Below are 20,648 nucleotides of genomic sequence, written 5' to 3' on the forward strand. Positions count from 1 at the left end.
TTGGATTAAAAACATGGCTAACGAAATCCACCTTCTTGAAATAAATAAATAAAATAATGATAATAGTTGAAACATGTGGTCATCACAGGTGTTAAATTCCTCCAGGGCCCAAAACATTAGGCATTCAATGGACAGAAAAGGCCTTTTATGCCTCATTATTTACATTAGACAGGGACCATTCTTTGTTCTTGGTGTTGTAGGATATGTGCGGGCTTGCCCTTTATGCTTTTTATACAGGGGTCCCTCTTCAAACACTGGAGTATGAAGGCCTTCATACTCCACCATTTGCACTAAACTGGAAGCGGTGGAGTGGCCTGGCTCCTGCACATCGGTCAGGATAATGTCGTCCTCTGGCTCCTCTGCCCAGAAAAGTTTAAAGCATGCTCTTCTTGCTCCGCCACCATCCTCCTCTGACTCCTCTTCAGACTCCTGTAGGACTGGTCTCAGATGGAGTAGCCCCAGTCCAGCATTGTGACTTCCTCATCTTCCTGCTCCTTGACAGTTTAATCAATGACACAACGCAATGCATGCTCCAGAAAGAAGGCGTAAGGTACGATGTCACTGATAGCGCCCTGGCTGCGATTGACCAGTTTGGTGATCTCATCAAATTGCCGCAGAAGTCTGTATGCATCGCGCATGAGCAGCCACTGGCGCAGTAAAAAAATAAGAAAACAAGCTCCCCAGAACTTCTCCTGCTGCAGAGTACAGTCTTACAGGTAGTCGTTAACTGCACGTTTCTGCTGGAGCAGCCTATCAAGCATGAGCGTGTAAGATCTTCTAAAATGGCTAGAGATTTTTCTGGCCTTCCGCAAGACGTCCTGGACCCCGGGGTATTTGTCAACGAATGGCTGCCTGACTAAGTTCAGGACGTGTGCCATGCACATCACGTGTGTCATTTTGCCCTGTTTCAGCGTGCTCAGCAGATTGGCACCGTTGTCGCACACCACTTTACCAACTGTCAAATTTAGTGGGGTTAGCCACTAATCGGCCTGTGATCGCAAAGCTGAAAGGAGTGTAGGATCAGTGTGGCTCTTGGCTTCCAGGCACAACAGCCGCAGCACAGCATGGCAACGTCTCATCTGGCATGTCAAATAGGTTCTGGGGAGCTTGGTGGTGCAGCAAAAAATGAGGAGTCAGCCGAGGAGGAGACAAGGAAGAGGCCGGCATGCATGCTATCCGTGGCGGTAACACCAAATCCACACGGGTGCCACGGGTTACATTCTTGATGGCCGTCAGAAGGTTCACCCAGTGGGCAGTAAAAGATATGTACCTTTCCTGCCCGTGTTTGCTAGACCACGTGTCTGTGACCAGATGTATCTTGGCACTGACACTGTGTGCCAGAGATATATTAACTTGCCGTTGAACATGGCCATATAGTTCAGGGATGCCCTTCTGGGAGAAATACTTCCTTCCGGGGACCTTCCATTGCGGTGTTCTAATGGCCACACATTTTCATAAGTCCTCCTAGTCCATCAATTTTTATGGCAGTAGTTGGCAGGCTAGCAGTTCCGACAAGACAGTGGTCAGCCGTTGGGCAAGAGGAATATCTGGCGTCATTTTTTTTACGCTCAAACATTTGGGCCACGGAAGCCTGCCTTGTGCCAGATGAACGTGACGATGGGACGGTGGAAGGTGGAGTGGAGTGGAGGACAATTGGGAGGAGAGAGGAGAAGGAGAGAGGAGAAGGTGAAGGTGAAGAGGCAAGATGTGGAGCCCAGGGAGTGTGGCTTTGTGGGTTCTGACGGCTTTGCTCCCACTGGGCTCGGTGATGGGAGGCCAGGTGCCTTCTTAAGGCGGTCTTCCCTAGGTGAGTGTTGGGATTACCGCGACTTATGCGTTGACAGCACAGGCTGCAGATGGCAACACTATTGTCAGCAGCTGACACTTTAAAAAAAGTCTACACTGGGGAGCCATGTGCCGGCGTCCTTGGAGCGCAAGATGTGACCGTGCATGGTGGATGGCTCACTCCAGATACATTTGCAGTCTGCTTTTTGCCTCCTGTGCACTGCGAGTTCTGCCTGCTTCTCCTCCTTCTCCTCCCTATATGCTGCTCTGTATCTCCCTCTGAACTCCCCTCCTCTTCCTCTCTTGAGGGCACCCACGTGACGTCCATCGACACATCATCATTGTCACTTTAACCACCACTGACATTAGAGATCTCAGAGTAGGCAGCAATAGTGGGTACCACACTCCTTAGGCTGATCTGTGTACTGTCGTCAGACCGCTGGGTGGCGGCCTTTGCTACCTCCTCCTCCTCTTCCGATGCCAAGAATGACTGCGCATCAGTAAGGTCTGGTAGTGGATGGGAAAATAATTCCCCTGACTCGAGCAGAGGGGATATGGTGGTGGTGGTGTTGTCTTTGGGGGTGCACACAGCCGAGAGTGAGGAGGGTGCAGATACAGAGGATGAGGAGGGTACAGAAGCGGAAGGCTGAGTGACCCACTCAACCAACTCTGGTGCATCCTTAGACATAATCGCACGCACATTCTCCAACTTCCCACTTAGGCTCAGGCCTGGTGCACCTGCCGGACCCCTTCCACCCCTGCGGAATGGACTGCCTCTTCCTTTGCCTGTCATTTTCAAAATGACCCTGCGACAAAAGTCCCTATAGAAGAGCAGTATTTGTGGAACAAGGTATATCACACCCCTGCCTCAATCAGTTGTTTTGAGGGGCAACTGGTATATCACACCAGTTGGAATTATTTGTTCCAATAGAGTGTCACTCGGTGTGGCTGCGGTATCGCACCAGAAATGCACACAACTGCTGCACAATACAAATGCACTATAATATACTTTCTATGTTAGAAAGTATATTATAAGTATATCATACCCCTCTGTAAGTCACACCTATCTATAGCCCATCTATACCATTCCTTAAGAGGACATTTGTGGTCCTATTAGCTAGCGATGGTGTCCCTAACAGTCTGTCCCTGCTCCACACAGGGCGGTCATCAATATACAGTATTTTTTGCCCTATAAGACTCACCGGCCCATAAAATCTAGGTTTTAAATGGGGACAATAAGAAAAAAAAAATTTCATTACACCTCAGGTCAGACCAGCAATCAGACCCCAAATGTTAATCAGACCTCAGCTTAGAGACCCAATCAGACCCCAATGTTAATAAGACCCTCAATCAGACCTGAGATCAGACACCCAATGCCTCAGATCAGCCCCCAAGCCTCAGATCAGCCCTTAGCCATCTATCAGCCCCCAGCTTTATGTCAGCCCCCAGCTTTATGTCAGCTATCAGCCACATGTAGCCCCCAGCTTTATGTCAGCTATCAGCCACATGTAGCCCCCAGCTTTATGTCAGCCATCAGCCTCATGTAGCCCCCAGCCATCAGCGCAAATAAAATAAAATAAAAACATTTACTTCTCCTGCTTCTGGATGCCGTCGCTCCTCACCTCTAGTGCGCTGTCTCTTTTTCCTGCCACCGCTGTGCTGTGAACCGACGCGCACAGTGTGAGGTCACAGTGCGCCCTCACGCTGTGCTCAGCCCTGTACAGCCGACAACCGAGGACCAGGAAGCGGTGACTACAGAGACTTCACTGCTTCCCGATTCTCCGGAACTATTAGTATTTGCCCCCTTTCCCCCCCCCCCACTTTTTTTTTGCGGGGAATGAGTCTTTTGGGGCGAAAAATACAGTACTTGTAAGGATGGCACAACCAGCTTAATATACGAGCACAGAAACCAGACAAGTGGCAGATTTTATACAATTTTACTTCAAGTATGAAATATATAGTAGTACGGTGACACAATATCAGTCTGTGCAAATCTCTATAAACCACTGACAGTTCACCCCCTCAGCTTCCAACTGCCACATCTCAATGTCCAGTGTCTCCTGTAGCTGTGTTGCTTTAACCCTGGTCTCAGTCTTCTCATCCTTTTCTCTAGAAGTTCCTCTACTTGATTGATTTTCCTCTTTACTTACCAACATTTTAGTTAGTAAAATCGGGACATCTAAGCCCCACTCCTGGGACCGCCAGGGAATGCCCACCTTTTTCCAGGGTTTATATCAACCACAGCCCAAACTGCTAGGACTGTCTCTGAAAATCAGGGAAAGTCCTGCCAAATTCGGGACAATTGACGACTATGATGATTTCTCCACAATCTTGCCAGAGTCTCCTCTTATAACTCTCCATAACAGTTCCTCACAGCACTAGTCCCTTGTCAGGGCTCAACTCCGCCCATTCCTTTCTAGCCCTTTCTACTGGCTGTCTGACCATGCTTACTACAATCTGTCAAACATAGTAATATATTAATTCTATATAGATAGACACATAACTAAAAACCAACTTCACTTTCATATAAAACATAATAGACCATGGAATATAGGTTATACAAATAATAGGACAGGGTGCAATATATAATGCGGACATGTTTACCCCTCTTAATCTCTCCAGGACTGGCGGCTCATTTGTCTAAGTTATATAGAGGCACTGGCTTTCAGATAACTTAGGTGGACTTTACACTTGTCTAAATCAATGCCAGCTTCCTTGCTTGCGTAGATGTAGACAATTTTCTATGCTTAAAACTGGTTAGAAAATGATAAATGAAACAGGCCTACCCATGCCCCCTTTCTTTAGACTTGACCTGAGCGGCGAAAAAGGGGAAAAAGTTGCAGATATGTATATATGTGACATATATACCCCAAGACATGTCATATATCTGTTCATATATGATCCCCATTATGTCTACTGTGTCATGTTTATAGATAGAATCAAGAAATAATAGCAAATATAATCCAAACCTATTTTGTACTTTCCCAACATCATCCAGAAACACTTTATTCAAGAATATGAGTTTATTGGGTGTAGGAAGGATGGTCAAAATAGTCTTACAATTTAAACATGCAGTATTTGCATAATGTTTCAAGCTGAAAAATGAATGACATTTTAGATTATCTTTAATTGAAAAAAAAAAATTAATGATTTAAACTTTATAATATGACTCTTTTATATCTAAATATTTATGTGCTACAATTCTATTTTCCTACTTATTTAAACTAAGTTTCAAGGTCACCTCTTCTTTATGTGTAACTACCAAATGTTATAGTGAATGCCTGTGGGCAGAATTTCAGTTAACACAAGGCATCTAAATCACATCAATTCAGCTCCTTATCATGTCTACATTTATCACCACTATACACAGCCACTGAGATTACACAGTTATGCTTAACATAATCATGGTTTTCAAAGAAATGTTTTCTTAAGATTCTTAAATTGTAATATGTATATATCTACAAATCTATCCATCTATCGTATACACTAGAACAATATGGCTTTTTAGGAGTTAAAAATAAATAAGAATACTCATCTCATCAAATTGTATGTAGAGCAGCATGATTGAAAAGGGCCTGTCAAAAGACCTGCTTTTAGGTGATGACACTCATGATGGGAGTTCCTTTGGCAGGTATTTTTGAGTGAAGAGAGGAATGTCTGCCACTGTGAATATAAGTGGATGAGGTGAGTATTTTATCATTTTTTTGCTAAAGCAAAAAATTACAGCTAGGGGCCACTATGGAGGACATTACTTAAGCAGGGGACCACTATGAGGGACACTACTAATTCTTGAAGCCACAAAGAGCTGGCCTCCACCACCTTGATTAAAGATCCTGTGCAAAATCCTGTGCGCGGTGACATTGCTAATGCTGGGGGCCACTATGGGGGACATTATTAAAAATAGGAGACATTATGAGGGACATTATTACAAATAGGGGCTACTATGGGGGACAATATGTGTACTGAGAGCACTGCAGGGGTTGGTATCTTTTAAAAAAAAAAAAAAGGCAATAAAATTCGTCCATTTTCACATAGCCATTTTTAACGGCCATAAAAAATTATTCAAAACAGCCATTAAAAACTGACAAATTGACAGATGGCAAGAAAATTGATGCATAAAATGATTAAAAAAATGGTCATTAAAAAAAACTGTAAAGGACTTTTTTTATTGTCATGTGCATGTAGCATAAAGGGGACAGGGTGCTGTGGAGGTCACTGTTAAAGGGCTGGAAGCTGCTAAGGTCACAGTTAAGAGGGTGTGGCACTGTGAAGATCACTGTTCACATCCTGCAGCTGGTGAGTGCCGCTGATTTTCTTACTTCTCTTTTGGTGGATCGTATTCTATTGAAAACTTACCTAAGCAGGCACCACCGCAAGCTTGCATATTATATACCCGGTGTACACAGAGGACTTGTTAATTATCTATCAGTGATTTGTCGGGTGTAGTGCCGCCTGAATTCTTCTTCTGTTGTGGTGAATTGTATGGACTTATATTTCTACGGGCAGAGCAAACACTGTTGTTTCGCTGCAACTTTTCCCTTTATGATGTCTGAAGACGTGGTCCCGGGTTTGAATGAGGGCAGAGAAGGGGCGGACGCCTTCTTTACGGAGTGTAACTCCAAAGATAATCTCCAGGCAATCAGTACTAAGACCTTGGAAATGAAGATTTCCCAATTAGCCGACAAAGAGGTATGGCTGTTTTGGTCAGTCAATTCACTGTGATCATATAAAGACAGCGGGAGAGTACCGCGAGGTCTGCGCTTATACAAGGAGTTAGCACAATATGAAGATGACATGTTATTTAACCTGGTATGGAAAAAACTACACATGGACTTTTCTATGCAAATTTTAAATATGGTTTTACGTAGAAACGAACAAGAGTATGAAACAGTTAATGATGCCCTGCTAAAAGCTAAGGAGGAATTACGTATACGCCTGACAGAAAATCAAATACAAATCTTTGATAAGAAGCTGAATAGAAAGTTGGTTATCACGCAAACAGAAATAAAGGAAAATAAAAAGGATACGTTTCTGCGTGATAAAAATTACTATGAGACTGGGAGAGTGTTCGATTGGGGTAAAAGGAGACAGCGTAGGAGACGTCCACAAAGAAGAAACAGAACGGATTTCTGGACAACTGATTCTGACTCCAGCGCTTCGGATGACCCCAATACATCAATTGATAAAGCACAAAAAAACTCTGCAAGAGGAGGAGAACAAGGAGAGGTGGACGGAGAAGGAGTAAACAGAATTCGAAAGTCTGTGAGAAGCAGGAAACAAGAGTCCTGGAAACAATAACAGAGACTGATATAGTGGAAAATTAAGATTTAATCATCAACTTGTCCGGTATTGAATTGCCCCCAGACTGCACCTCAGCCCTTAATAAAGGACTGGGGTTCAGCCTTGTGGAGCAATTCGACTGGGCAACATTTGAGATTGAGTTATACAAATTCATAAGAAAAATGTACCTTCAGAAGGCATTTCATGATACCCCTGCTGCTTCCATTCCCCCGAGACAGGGCGAGATCCCTGTAACGGCTGGGCATTAAAGCGAGATGTTTACCATGAATTTTAATGAGTTAGAAGTTGCCTGTTTAGAAATCCTGCTGGATAAAAAAAATCGCTGAATGTGAAGAAAGGGATGGTGGATGGAAAAGATTCACTGGGGGAATTAAATCTACATATTGCCCCCCCATGCCTGCAGGTAGTGGCATCGATACCTTTCATAAAAGGATACACCGTGATGTAAAGGCATTGGTTTACCCTCGGACTCCCTTTAATGTTAGTCCAGGGGAATTCAGGGCCATACGATGGCTAAGGAATCACCCTGATATTATAGTAAAACCTGCAGACAAGGGGGGGAACATTGTGTTGATGTCCCTTGAATACTATAGATCAGAAGCTTTGAGGCAATTGGAAGATATAGGGACATATCAAAAACTACCAAGTGATCCCACCTTCGCCACCCGACCACCCGGCCGCCCGATAGTGACGGGGATCGGGTCGGTGACTGAACCTTTGTCGAAGTACCTTGATTGGCTGTTGAGACCTGCCCTGAAAAAATCAGTCACTTATCTAAAAGACACCAAGGATTTTCTTTTGGCACTGGAGGATTTCCAGTGGCAAAGTGATTGGAACCTGGTGTCATTAGACGTAGAAAGTTTATATACCCGCATTCCCCAGTGTGTGGGAGTAGAGGCGGTCGTGGATATGCATAAATCCACAGACAAGGATGAAGTCTATGTCCATTTTGTTGAAGAAGCACTATGGTTTCTATTGGGTAACAACACTTACAGGTTTGGACAACAGTGGTATCGGCAGGTACACGGCACGGCGATGGGGACGCCAGTGTCGTGTACCTTTGCCAATATATACCTCAATAACTTTGAGAGCAGATATGTGTTTAATACAAAGAATCCCTTTCTGATCAATATACAGATGTTTTTGCGCTACGTGGATGATGTCTTCATGGTGTGGAGGGGAACTCGTGCTTCATGCGAGGAATTTGTTTCCTATTTAAACCGCGAGAAAGACATGAACATGCGTTTCACCTTAAATTTTGGGGGGAGACTTTAGATTTTCTTGATGTTCGTGTCATTATACGCGATGGGGAAATCATAACAGAGGGTTATCGGAAACCCACTGCCTCCAATTCCCTTCTACACCATGGAAGCTTTCATCCACGTAGTGTGAAAGAGGCCATACTTTATGGACAATTCACACGGTTAAGGCGCATCAATAGCAGGAGGGATGGTTATGTAAGACAGGCAACTGAACTCAAAAATCGCTTATTGAAGAGGGAATATGCTTTGAAAATGCTGGATGAAGCGTTTATTAGGGCAGATAGACACACACAGAATGAATTACTACATCAAAATAAGAAAGTGGAGGAAGACAACCGATTTGTGTTTGTATTTAAATACAGACCCATGGCCGACTCGATTAAAAAAATGATCCACGATAACTGGGATCTGTTAAAGAATGAGAGCAGTCTAGATCAATTTACGGACAAAAAAACTCTCATTGCTTTCCGTAAAACACATACCCTGAGGGGTCATTTAGTTAGTAGCCGCATGAAATGTGAACAAAATCCAAATCAGTGGTTAGGCGTGAAAAAACCTTTAGGAAACCATCGATGCAGTAATTGCTACTTCTGTGGATATATCCTCCGGGACAGGGTCCTTACTTTAGGAGGTGTATCACACAGAATGAGACAATCCTGCACATGTAAAACCACATATGTTGTCTATGTAGTTAAATGTGAGTGCGGAGCATTCTATATAGGCAAAACAATTAGGCCCATGTTAGAGAGATTCCGGGAACACCTCAATTCCATCAGAACAAGGAAAGGCTGCCCCCGTCTTATAGATCATATATGGCAGAAAAATGGGGGAGATAAAAAATGCCTGGGTTTTGCTGGAATTGAGGTGATTCCAGCAATGACACAAGGAGGTGATAGACATCGCCTCTTATTACAAAAAGAAGCGCGATGGATAATCCGTACGGATGCCATGGGTCCTTTAGGACTTAATGATCGCAATGATCTTAGTGTATTTGTCTGAGATGTAATTTGATTGCTATGGATGATTGTTTTATAACACGCATACAGGTGATGCCCTTTGCGGATGAGAGTTATGCCCCTTTGGGGGTTAATCTCACGCTCCTCCTTAAATAGGCCGGCACACCTGCCTGCGTCACACAGGTAGCCGGAAGAAGCACATTCGTGCGAAACGGCCGTTGCTGCCCCTCGCAGCTTAGGCGGCTTTTGTTCATTGTGAAGGCTTGTCCGCCTCAGCCCTACTATGTTTGTATGCATTGTCTGCCATCGCAATAAAGAATGAAATGAAGACATCCTGCAGCTGGTGAGTGCCGCTGATTTTCTTACTTCTCTTTTGGTGAGTCAGTGCAGAGTGTTGGGGTAAAAATGGCATACTCGGCGGTGTGGCAGTTTTTTGTTAAGCCACTGAAGGAGGTGAATATGAACATTTGTAGAATTTGTAGGCAGAAAGTGAAGCATGGCCATGGTGTCAATGTTGGCACCACAGCCCTGAGTCAACATATGTAGCATCATCATAAAATGGCCCGGGAGAACCGTGGCTCCGATGTGGTGGTCCAGCTTGCCACAGCAACCACTGCATCACCCAGTGGCAGGCACCTGATTTCATGCAGTCAAGGCTCCACCACCTCAGCTGTCTGTCCTTCCCATCATTTACTGGTCCTGATGCTCCTGCTCCTTGTACTCCTACAGCAATCGTTCACCAAAGTGATTTCCAAGAGACAACAATACACGTGTGCTCTGAGAGGATGACTGTGCTCCTGGCCAAGTTGCTGGTACTCCAGTCCCTTCCTTTCCAAGTGGTGGACTCTGGACCTTTCAGAGAACTGATGGCTTGTGCTGAGCCAAGATGGACAGTCCCAAGCCTTCATTTTCCATGTGCCTCCCCAACGGCACTAAGCAGCAGGATTACCCCACCTCCCAGGGACAGGAAACAATGTGGAGAACCAACCCTTAAAAGCCTCCTCCCATGTTCCTTCTCCAGTTGTTCCCTGTCCCTCTGGGATGAAGTGGAGAATGGAGCGGGGTTTCTCTCCTGCTCTTTACCAATATGACGCAGCCTAATACCTTTTTTTCTCCCTGGCCGGGTGTCAGGAGGGCTGCAGCAGGATGTCGGATCCCGGGGCAAGATAGAGGTCCTTCCGACCTCTAGGTATAAGCCCTGTGGTTTGCAGGCAACCCCGGGGAATGCAGGCTCCATTTGCGGCCTGCGCAGGAGGATACTGGCAGCGCAAGAATTTCCGGGCCGAAGTCTCGCAAGATCTGGTAAAACTTAAATGCCGGATAGGGGCAGAGAATGCTGTCTGTCTCGGCGTACAGCTCCAGAAGGAACCAGCATGTCTCTACCTACTGAACTGCCCTCAGACCCTCCGAAGGCCCTAAGCCCGGTAAGCCTCCTCCTAACAGGAGTATTTTTATTGGCATCTCTCTGCTCACCTTTGCCCTTTGTAATTCACTGGGGGCCCTGTCCTGGGTGAAGGTTCCTTTCACTAGAAATTTTTTCTTTATGAATCCTTCCTAAAGGAATTTTTTATATTAATTCTTAGGGAAAAGCCAAGGTTGGGGAATCCTCTACTAAAAAGAGGTGTGCCATCTGCAGAAAACAGCTAGCAGGCCACTGCAAAAAGACACTCTGCCAAAAATGTGCAGATAAAGTAATGGCGGAGGAAACACCGTCTCTAGTGGACAGTCTAAGATCCATCATTAAAGAGGAAGTTTCCTCAGCCATCGAGACCAGGATAGCCTCCCTCCCACAGGCTCCCTCAACTTCAAAGTCCATTCCAGAGACTGCTCTAGAATCTGAATTTGATTTGGATGAAGGCGAAGTATCCTCAGATTCAGATTCAGATTCATCTGATGATAATTCTGGGAGGCCCCTATGTTCAGTTGAAGATACTGACTCATTACTAAAGACTATTAGAGCGGCCATGAATGTTAAGCAAACTAAAGAGCCTCAATCTATCCAAGATCACATGTTTAGGGGACTGGCAGACAAAAAGAGACGTGTTTTTCCTGTACACGAAAATATTAAGAAATGAATTGCTAATGAATGGAAAGACCCAGAGAAAAGATAGGGAGTCTCCAGGGTTTTGCAAACGCAAGTATCCCTTCAGCAAGTCAGACTCAGCCCACTGGGATAAAACTGTCGAGTCGATTCGGTTGCCCAGTCGCCAGGATTTCAAAAAAGTCCTCACTTCCCTTTGAGGATGTGGGACTCTTAAGAGATCCCATGGACAAAAAATGTGAGTCAATCCTTAAAAAATCCTGGGACAATTGTACCGCTATGTTAAGGCCCAGCATTGCGGCCACATGTACTGCCAGGACCCTTTCACTGTGGCTTGCCCAGTTAGAAGAGCATCTGCTTGCGGGTACTCCTACCGAAGACATTCTAGCCTCCCTTCCAGTCCTAAAGCAGGCCACTAACCATCTATCGGACGCCTCTGCTGATCTGGTAAAACTATCGGCCAGATCGGCCGCCGTGGCTAACTCAGCCAGGAGTTCAATATGGCTACGGTCATGGTCAGGGAATAACACCTCTAAGAACAAACTATGTAATATCCCCTGCGAAGGAGACAGACTCTTTGACTCTGTCTTGGATGATATCCTAGACAAAGCCTCAGACAAGAAAAAAAGGGTTTCCATCAGAAGCCAGATCCTTCCATAACCGCCGGTCCTTTCGTTCTCAAAAGAAAGGTAGACCAGACCACAGAAAAAAAGAGAGTTTGGGTACATGGCAACCCTCCAGAGGCAGATGAAGGGTGTTTCTCTTCAACCCGGACAAATCTTCCAAACAGCCTGGACTATGACGCCAGGAGCCCGATGGGGGAAGACTCCAAAAGTTTCTCCCAGCCTGGGAAAAAATTGCACAGTCTCTGTGGGTCTTGGACCTGATATCCTTGGGGTAGAAAATAGAGTTTGCTTCCCCTCCACCAAAAAGATTCTACATAAACAGGAAACTTTGCATAAAAGATCAATCCCTTCTAGAAGCGCAAATTCAATCCCTGCTTTTAAAACAGGCAGTGGCGACAGTGTCCCGGGGTCAGGAAGGAGAATGCTTCTATTCACCTGTCTTCCTGGTGAAAAAACCGAATGGCTCCTAAAGAGCAATCATAAACCTAAGAGACCTAAACAGATATATCTCTTACAAAAAATTTGAAATGGAAACAATAAAATCCACAATCAATCTGTTGTATCAAGACTGCTATATGGTGACCCTAGACCTGGCGGACGCCTATTATCACGTCCCCATCTACAAAGAACATCAAATGTACTTGAGGTTTGCAATCTATCTGGGCAGCCGTTTTGTTCATCTTCAATTCCAAGTACTTCCATTTGGCCTTTCATCCGCCCCTCGGGTGTTCACGAAAGTTATGGCGGAAGTATCGGCCTACGTCCATCAGCAGGAGATCCTGTTCATCCCTTATCTGGACGACTTCCTGATAGCTGTTCGTTCTCCGGAAAACCTTCTCAGCGACTTACAGGTGGTCAGGAACACACTTCATTCCCTGAGGTGGATTTTAAACCTAGAAAAATCACACCTCATTCCCACCCAGTGGAAATAATTTCTAGGAGTTCTCCTGGATTCCCGAGTAATGACATCTTTTCTCCCAGAGAAAAAAAATTCAGGACCAGAGATAAAAAATCCTATTATTCCGGTCGTCGCCGAAAGTCTCTTTCAGACAAATTATGACTATCCTGGGGCTGATGACTTCAACCATTCCCTCCGTCAAATGGGCACAGTTCCACAGCAGGCCTCTACAAAATTTTCAACCTGGAACAAAAGCTCCCTTTCCCAGGACAGAAAAGTGTCACTCCCGTTTCAGATCAGAACGACTCTATTCTAGTGGTTAAAGAAAGATCACTTGACTCAAGGAGTGCAATGGAGACCGCAGAACCCAATTCTGATCACCACTGACGCGAGCAGTTTAGGTTGGGGGTCTCACTGTGGAGACCTGGTTGTCCAGAGAGTTTGGAAGCAATCGGACCTTCCCATGTCTTCAAACTTGAGGGAATTTCAAGCAATTTTCCTGGCCCTAAAAGCCTTTCAATCAACCATACATTAAAAAGACATAAACATTTTATCGGACAACAGTACAGCAGTGGCCTATGTAACAAGCAGGGGGGCACGAGAAACAAAAACCTCAGCCAGACAACTTACCTTTTGTTCCCCTGGGCACAGGTCTGGATAAACTCGATATCGGCAGTCTATCTCAGAGGAAAAGAAAATCAGCTGGCAGACTACCTGAGCAGACAACTCCTAAAGTCAGGAGAATGGTCCCTGAACAAGAGGGTCTTTCAACTTCTGTGCGAAAAGTGGGATACTCCAATCCTGGATCTTTTTGCCTCCAAAGCGAACAGACAAGTAAAACAATTCTTTTCCCTGTCCTTTCGGGACAGCCCAAACGGGGTGGATGCATTCTCGAATCCTTGGCCAATGGGCCTACTATATGCCTTCCCCCCTATATCTCTAACAGTGATGGCCAGTTCGCAGTGTTCGCCAACAAACACATGCGGGCTGCCATCTTGACTCACAAGTCCGGCGATGCACAGGTAAGCCCTTACCTGTGCCTGCGCCGTGAGACGGTCTGAAACAAATGCGGTCACCGGGTATCACGGGTAGCATCACGGGTATAAAGATAGAGTGGAGGTGCACCCCCTGAGCTGCCACCCGGTCTCCTGTCCCTGCCTACTTGCACCACCCGCCCTAGGTGATGGGGCGCAACTGGGCGACAGTCCCTGACCTGTGTAAGTGCAAGCAGAGAGATAGAGACAGCAGGGAAGCGGACAGCCAATGAGAGGTAGCACTCGAGCGGACAGAGAGGTGGAACAAGTAAGGTACTACCAAAAACGGAAGGGCGAGGCGGGTCAACTACCCGAGGTCAGTCCAGGAGGTCACCGCAGTACTAGGGAGGAGACAGAGAAAGATCCGAGAGCGAGCCGAGGTCAAAATCCGTGAGGTCACGTCAGTACCAGGGAAGAGGCAAAGACAAAATCCAAAAGCAAGCCGAGGTCAAAATCCGAGAGGTAGCGTCAAGGTTCAGGGAGCAGGCAGAAGAGGTGTCAGGAAGCAGATCAAGGGTCAATTCCAGAGGTCAGCTTAATAATAATTATAATACACAGCCTAAGGGACAAAAATCACAGGCAACCTGTGGCCAGCAGGTTGCCTGTTTAAATAGTGGAGGGAAGGGGTCATGTGACGTGGCCAGCGTAACATGATCCCTCCTCCCTGACAGTAGCCGAGCGCCGAGTGCCTAGCTCGGCACTCAGCCCCAGCTGGTCCCCATGGTGACGGGGAGCGTCGGCCGCTCCTGCAGGAGGAGCACAGCCGAACGTCCCGCCTCCCCCATCACCATGGCAACCGGGACACCGCAGCCAGGAGACATGAATCTCCTGGCTGCTGCGAGATCGGGGCCCGGTGGCGGCGCAGTGAACAAGGCGCCCGCCGTCTGCCTCTCGTGACACCGGGAGCTGGCAGTTCCGAGAAACAGCCGCCGGGGGCCTTCATTGGGCTGTTATCGGAACTGCCTGCTCCCGGTGACCACATTTGTTTCAGACCTGCTCGCGGCACAGGTAAGGGCTTACCTGTGCATCGCCGGACTTGTGAGTCAAGATGGCAGCCCGCATCTGTTCGTTGGTGAACACTGCGAACTGGCCATCACTGATCTCTAATCTCTAATCCCCAGAACCCTAGCCAAAATAATGGAGGACAGATGCGCCATAATCTTGATAGCCCCATTCTGGCCAAGGAGGACTTGGTTTCCCCTGCTGTTAAGCCTAGCCAAAGGGAAATTCTGGACGCTTCCTCAAATCCCAGACCTTCTTCTTCAGGGCCCTGTCCATCATCTGGATGCCCGGCAGCTGAATCTGACAGCCTGGAGACTGAGCGTTCCCTCCTAAGAGCTAGGGGTCTATCAGATGCGGTAATCAACACTCTTTTGTACAGCCGTAAGCCGATCACCTCAAATATCTACCTTAGGGTCTGGAAAGCGATTTTTAGAGCGTTGCTGGGATCCTTCAGAAAAAACTGAAATTAAAACCATTCTAGAATTTCTCCAGAAAGGTCTTGAAAGCAGTTTAAGAGTTAGGACTCTGAAAGTCACGTAGCAGCCCTTAGTGCCTCTTTAGAGTCTAAGCTAGCGGAGGTACCTCTAATCAGGCGCTTCTTTAAGGGTGCCAGTAGGCTGAAACTTACAGTCAGAACCATGGTTCCTTTGTGGGACCTTAACCTGGTCCTTTCTGTTCTCTTGGACCCTCCTTTTGAACCCCTCTCAGAGATACCTCTTAGCCTGCTCTCCATGAAAACCGCCTTCTTAATCGCCATCACCTCCGCTAGAAGAATAGGCGAAATCCAAGCCTTGTCCTGCCGTCCACCATACACTACACGTGCAGCAAGCACAGCAGCGCCCCAACAACAGGACACTCTCCAGCATCAATTATCAGCATTTCTTCTGAAAAAGGACATCCAGGAGAGTGCACCAGCAGGCTCACGGTGCCAAGGATACAGACTTGATAAAGGGGTCCTGAGTACCCCGAAACGCGTCGTCTATTCAAAATAAAACATCTCGTATGCAAGCTCGGGTTGTGATTTGCGCCTTAAGTCCATTGGCTCGCCGCACGTATCCAGTGCAGACGAGACCTGTTTTTATATATTCCAATACCCACCCAAGTTGCGGTTTGGCCCCCGCCCAGGGTTGTTTCGGACACCATTCGGCAGCACCAACCCAGACAACCTCAACACTTCGAACCTCCCTCCACCAAGGTTGCACCACAATCAGTGCAAACCAAACCAGGTGAGTAATTTCACTCATCTTGGTTAGGGGGAAGGGACATCTATCTGTTTGCCCTCACCTATGAGCGCCTTCTCTCCTCTCTTGGCCATCTGTCCACCATACTTGACAGTGCTAGACGACAGAATAATACTAAAACATGAACCCTCTTTTCTACCTAAGGTGTTCTCTAAGTTTCATTGTGACCAACAGATCTCTTTGACTACCTTCTGTCCACAGGCCAAGACTGAAAAGGAAGCCAAATTCCATAATTTGGACGTTAGAAGATGTGTCCTAGCCTACCTAGAAGCACAATGGACTTTAGGAAGTCTAGCCGTCTGCTGATCCAATATGCAGGGAACAATAAGGGCCTAGGAGCCTCTAAAATGACTATCTCCCGTTGGATAAAAACAATTATTTCCAGGGCATACAAGGAAAGAGGTCTTCTCCTCCATCTCAGCTAACGGCCCATTCCACCAGAGCTGTTTCTACCTCCTGGGCGGAAAATGCTTCCGCCTCCCTAAATAAGATATGTCTGGCGGCCACCTGGTCTTGCTCAAACACATTTTTCAAACACTATAGGCTGGACATTACCTCCAACAAGGACCTCTCCTTTGGACGCAAAGTTCTGTCTGCGGTGGTCCCACCCTAAAAGGCTTGATGGTTTCTCTGATAATCCTCCTGCTTAGTGCCGTTGGGGAGGCGCATGGTAATTTGATTTTCCATTTAGCCTCCACAACGGCACTGGTATTTCCCACCCTTCTGAATTCTTATGACAACTTTCGATGTGCCTTGATTATTTTTTTGCATGGTGCTCTGTTTCTTTCCTTTTTTTGTTTGAAGGAATCTTTAATAAACTATTATGTTCAGCATCATCTTTGAGTTACTCAGATACTTACTGGAGAAGGAACATGGGAGGAGGCTTGTAAAGGTTGGTTCTCCACATTGTTTCCTGTCCCTGGGAGGTGGGGTAACCCTGCTGCTTAGTGCTGTTGTGGAGACTAAATGGAAAATCAAATTACCGGTAAGTAATTATCATCTTTCTTTGCCAAAAAGGCAGTACCAGCCCTGCACACACATATGTAGAAAAGAAGGTGGGCCAGTCCTTGAGCCTGTCAGTGTCTACCTAAGTGCACAGCAGCACCGACGTGTGGAGCTATAACTACTGTCAAGGACAATGTACTGTATGTCCTTTATGGCCCACTAGGTAAATGTGGTTCCTGCCCAGCCACACCAGCCACTTGACCATGTGACGCTGCTTCCACCTCCACGTTCTTACTCCCTTGGTCCTGCTACAATGTCCGCCCCTGCCTCCTCATCCTTCACTGTGTCATCGGCCTCCACTGCAGGGACAATTCACAGTGCTCCTCCAGCATACCAGATGTGCAGGGCACGGCGGTTTTTCGCTGTTATGCACCTAGTTTGCCTGGGTGAACGGAGTCACACAGGGGAGGAATGTACACCCTCCTTGAGCTGCAGTGGCAGAACGGCGTCCCCCAACATAGGCCAATATGAGATGCTTTCACCTGTGGGAATTCCACCCTCCATATGTTGGACCGATTATATGAACAGAGAGAGGCCATAAACGATTTCTTGATGATAGAGGCAGACAGAGATACTCCTCTGTTTAACTTCGATGTTAGCCAGTGGCAGCTGATACGTGACACCTGCTGTTTGCACGGGGCCTTTGAGGAGGCCACTTTATTTGTCAGTCGCCAGGAATACGGGATGAACAATGTAATTCCACTGATTCATGTCCTGGAACAGATGCTGCTAAATCTGGCTGGTCAGGGGACTGGAGATGTGGCACCTAGATCTCATGGCCACATGAGCCCTGTGGGGGCTGAACTGGAGGAGGAGGACATTGGAGCACAAGCAATGTCTAGTGAAATGAGTGGTTTTGCTACACAGGTGACAGGAGAGGAGGAGCAGGAGTAGCTACAGGGAGATGAGGAAGACAAGGCAGATGACCTAGACAGGGGCGTAACTAGAAGTGACATAAGGGCTTGTTCACACAACCGTGTGAAGCCCGTGCTGTGGACCGCAAATTGCGGTCCACAATTCACAGGCACTGACCGTGACCCAGCCACATGGGGATCGCGGACCCATTCAAGTACTTTTTGTGGTGCGGAGGCATGGAACGGAACCCCAGGAAGCACTCCGTAGTGCTACCGTAATGTTCCGTTTGGCATCTCCAGATTTGAAGACCCATTTAAGTGAATGGGTCCGCATCCATGATGCGGAATGCACATGGAAGTTCCTTGCCCGTGTATTGTGGATCTGCAAATGCGGTCCGCAATACGGCAACGGGCAGCATACGTTTGTGTGAATGAGCCCTAAGCAGTAGTAGATGGCAGAAAAGCAAGCAGGGTGGTGCAGACAGGGGTCGGGGGCGCAGACAAGGGCCGGGGGTGGGGGGGGGAGGGTGCGCAGACCCATGGACTGGGCACAGATAAGGGCCAGGGACGGGGCACACATAAGGGCCAGGGACGCAGACAAGGCCCAGGGACGGGGCACAGATAAGGGCCAGGGACGCAGACAAGGGCCGGGGGGGTGCAGACAGGGGCCAGGAAGGCGCAGACAGGGGCCTCATGGCCACACATAAATGTCAGCCACTTCTCTCCTGAAAGAGCCAACCAGCAAGGCACAGCCACAGGGGCCAGGCAGGGCTGCGCTGACAAGAGCAACTTGGGCAAGGGGGGGCACACAGGCAGCTGGCACAGGCCAGGGCGGGCACAGACAAAGGAAGCCCACAGGGCCCAGGGCACACAGAATGGTCAGCCTCAGCCACTGATCTACTGAAGAGCCAACCAGGTAGCCTAGGGAGGCACAGTCACTGGGGCCAGGCAGGGCAACTTGGGCAAGGGCCCCAGGGGGGCACAAAGGCAATGGGCAGTGGGCACAAGGCACACATGGGCAAGGGGGGCAGACAGCAAGCGGGCACCCGGCACACATACTATTACTACCTACCTCTGAAAAGCCCAGTGAGTCATCTCGTCACTCCTCTCCTCTCACTGATTTAAGCTGGCAGCTGCCGTTCTGCGCTGCTGTGCCGCTCCTGTGTGTTGCTAACTTGCTTGCTGCTCCTCTTGTCGCTCAGCTTTTCTTCAGCCCGCCTGCTGCTTACTTTGGTCAGGTGGGCATGCCAGACTGTGTATGTGTGTTGTGACTGTGTGTGCCTAGAACAGAGCGGGAGGGGCCCGGGGGCTGGGAGGGATTATCATTGGATGATTTGATATTTGATGGAGGAGGACGGACACTCAGGTCACACAGGCCAGGCCCCCAATGTTGCCGGCGCCACACTGTGAAGGGGCCTGCCGCCTGTCTGACCTGAAAAACTAACTTAAACGCAGTTCCGCAGGGCAACTGTAAGTTAAGTTGAGGTCGGGAGTAAGTTAGTTGACTGAGAAGACATGCTGCCGGGCGCGGGGCTGGGCTCCTTGTCAGCCCGAGCCCCGAAGCAGCCGCTTCCCCTGCTTCCTTGGTATTTACGCCACTGGACCCAGACATACCATGGCAGTATGCAGTGGAGATAGAGGCAAGGAGTCCCTCCGAGTTACTTGTACAAATGACCCACTGCATGCTCACTTGCTTGCATAGTGACAACCGAATTGTCACCATTTGGCAGAGTGATGACTACTGGCTCTCCACCTTGTTGTACCCTTGCAACCAGTTCAAAATGGGGGCCTTTCTTACACCCGCTGAAAGGGAAGACAAACTGAAGTACTATAGAGATATCCTATGTAGTCAGTCAGTTGGTGAGTGGGCAGGAGCAGTACCAGCTCCATCAACAGCAACTTGAATCTAGAGTCAACGATGAGCAGCCTTCTTCACCCACCTAGTGAAGAAACTCACCAGCAGCATCAAAACATGGAGCAGAACATGAACCAGCAGGTGGTGGCATACTTGGAGAGCACCCTGCCACCCCACATTGAAGATCCGCTGGAATACTGTGCAGCCAAACTGGATTTGTGGCCGTAACTGGCCGAGTTTTCCCTGGAAAAGCTTTCCTGCCCAGCCAGTAGTGTGGCATCAGAGTGGGTGTTTTGTGCCATAGTTACCCCAAGGAGAACTTGCCTGTCTACCCAAAATGTGGAGAGACTGACCTTTGTTAAGATGAATCAGGTGTGGATGAGCCAGGATTTCCACACACCAATGCCTGATGCATCAGATTAGATCATACATGGTGCCTCACACAAACCTTGTCAAAAGAGACCTGTTTATTCTAGCTACCTGCTTCAGCTACTATTCTGATGCTGCAACCCGCCTGATGCCACACACCTGATGCCACACACCTGATGCCAGTTGCTACCTCTGCCACTCTTTTTCTTCAGCTGGTAGTGGTATTGCCACCCAACTCCCCACTCATCGGGCCACTCTGTGGTCTTTTGATGCTGCTGTCACCTTAACACTCTGTCACTTGGCCACTCTGTGGTCTCCTCATGCTGCTGCCGCCACCTCATTATTCTGTCACTTGGCCACCCTATGGTCTCCTCATGCTGCTGCCACCTGACCACTCTGTGGTCTCCTCATGATGCGTA

The sequence above is a fragment of the Bufo bufo genome, chromosome 3 (genome assembly GCF_905171765.1).
Source record: "Bufo bufo chromosome 3, aBufBuf1.1, whole genome shotgun sequence".
In the NCBI taxonomy this organism is placed as follows: Eukaryota; Metazoa; Chordata; class Amphibia; order Anura; family Bufonidae; genus Bufo; species Bufo bufo.